The sequence below is a fragment of the Mus caroli genome, chromosome 4 (assembly GCF_900094665.2).
Source record: "Mus caroli chromosome 4, CAROLI_EIJ_v1.1, whole genome shotgun sequence".
Lineage (NCBI taxonomy): Eukaryota > Metazoa > Chordata > Mammalia > Rodentia > Muridae > Mus > Mus caroli.
The window spans coordinates 144155760-144158104 of record NC_034573.1 but is presented as its reverse complement, the minus strand read 5'-3'; the positions used below and the strand labels follow the sequence as shown (position 1 = coordinate 144158104).

The window sequence follows — 2345 nt, the reverse complement described above, 5'->3', positions numbered from 1 at the left end:
CTAGGCTACAGCCATGTTTCTGTGGCAGAAGCTACCCCCCCCCCATCCTGTAAACCCAGCCCACTTAGAGGCTGGAAACAAGACAGATCATCCTACCTTGATGGAAGCCTAGCATTTCCCCAGCACAAAACATGAAACCCCAGAAGCAGCAGCTGGCTCACTCCCTAACAGCAGGCTAGGAGGCATAGCAAGATCAACCTTATCATCTTGGTCCTCAGGCCAGGACAAAAGGGCAGCTGTGGAGCGTCTACAAATGGGCGCCATTTCACCTCACAGGCCAGGCAGGCCACACCTCACACCCAACCAAAACCTCCAGACTTCCCAGCATCCATAGGTCCTCAGTGAGACCATGTCCCAGAGGGCAGCACCCTGACCCTCCTGACTGGACTTCTGCTGCAGGGCGTGGTTAGAGGGGTGGGCTGGGCTGGTGGGCGCCTGTGCACTCTCTGGGTGATATCCTTCATAACCTCAGCTGGCCTGTGGAGAAGGGGAAGATGCTCTGCCCGGCAAGGCGTGGAGGACGGACATCGAGTTTCCACCAGCCGTGGCAGCCAGCTCCTGGTATGGATTTGGTTACAACGGAGCCTCTGGCAATGGCCTTGTGGTTAGAGGAAGTTAGCCCTAAGCTCTGGAGGGGAAGCCGCAAGAATGCGGCCATGGCCTGGGAGGTGAGGCTGTCTGCCTGCCTGCGGGCCTGTGCCCAGAGCTGTGTCAGCAAACCTGAGACTCATCACTAAAGCACTCTGGGTGGCAATGCTCAGCCCTAGATGCCGCCTGGAATGTGGGAACTCTGTTAGCTTTAAGCAGTACGGTCCTTGGCCTAGCTTGGAAATATGGTTAATGACTGCCCAAGGAATTAGGGTCTGGCACTGCTGGGGTCAGCACTGTAAGGCCCAGGTGCTGGCAGCTGCGTGGGCCTCATGAAACGCCCGGGGATCTGAGAAGGCCGCCTTCCTTCAAAGCAAGCCTGCTTAAAGGCCACATTGCTTGTACAACAGCTCTCTCCTTGATCACGTGACACAGAGCCAGAGGAACACATGGAGGCCCCCTTCTCTGGGGCAAAGCCAGCCACGGGGAGGCAGAGACTGATTTCCTGGCCACGCGGGGTCCCGATAAAAGGGAGAAGCCACAGCGACCTCCCACAGAACTGAGGTAAAGCTTGCCAACCTGCGCTCTTCCCCATCTCTGCTCTGACCCCCTACACTGGACATAAGCCACACTGAGCCCAGGCCTGGCTGACCTCACCTGAGCCAGCTGTTCGGCCACCAGCCCTCCCTCCTGAGGCGTCCGGGCGCCCATGCACGTGGCCTCAGCTGGCCCCACATTCCTGGGGGCTCTGTTTACTCATGCTCACCACACCAACTGCGTCCCTACTTGGGACTCGTAATAGGAACCAGAAGCCTATTCTGGCAGGGCCGGGCAGGCACAGGGGGGCATGATGTCTCAGCGTCTCAGCAGGAAGCACCATCCACCAGGAGGGAAAGGTACTTCATCTCCACAGCAGCGGAATGAGTCCACTATGGCTGGCACTCAAGACCTGGGATGCCAGTGCAGCTTCACACCCTCAGAACTACCCCAGCCCTTCACTCCACAGGCCTGCATCTGCCCAGATGCTCCCAAGCTGTGCACACCAGGGAGCCAGGCCAGCATCACCCAGCACATCCTTTGTGGATTCCGGGAAAGCTGAGCCAGGCAGATTTTTGTCGTCCCTGTGCTGGGCTTCACAGCTCCAGGAATGGCCAGGCTCTGTGTCTCCAGGCTCCTCAAGTTACTGAGGCACAGCTGTAAGACACACACTCGGGGCCTCTGCCAAGACCAGGGCCAGAGGCTCACATCTGGTTGTGGTGCTAGAAATCAGACCCAAGGTCAGACATGAGCAAAGCCATGAGACCTTTGGAGCAAGAGCCAGGGGCTGAGAGACCTTTGGAGAGGTCAAGGGCTGAGTGACCTTTGGAGCACTGGCCTCCCTGCAGTAAGTATATATAGATGCGTACTCATAAGGCAAATGCCTCAGCCAGGGTCGGTGAGACACCTAAAAGCACAGTACTGGAGATATATAGGCAGGAGGGTTGAGAACCCCAGGCAACAGGGCCGGATGGGTCTGTCTCCACAATATGCCCCGTTTTCCCTTTCGGCCCACACTCGGCAGAAGTCTGTGGTCTGTATACAAGCCTGCAGGACCCAATGTTCCTGCCCCATCCCCCAATCCCCAAGGCCTCCCTTAGGCCTCGGCCCACTTCCAGATCAGACACAAATGACAATAGTTGGGTGACATTCTATATTAGAGTCTTAATGTCTGTGCATTCCTGCACCACCTCTGCCTTCTACCCCCCCACCCCCGCCCC

General features: G+C 57.5%; 1 protein-coding gene across 1 annotated transcript in view; it reads right to left on the bottom strand.

The window, feature by feature from the left end:
- Window positions 1–2345, bottom strand: part of Megf6 (multiple EGF like domains 6) — a 105366-nt gene that overhangs the window by 24868 nt on the left and 78153 nt on the right. The window lies entirely within an intron of this gene.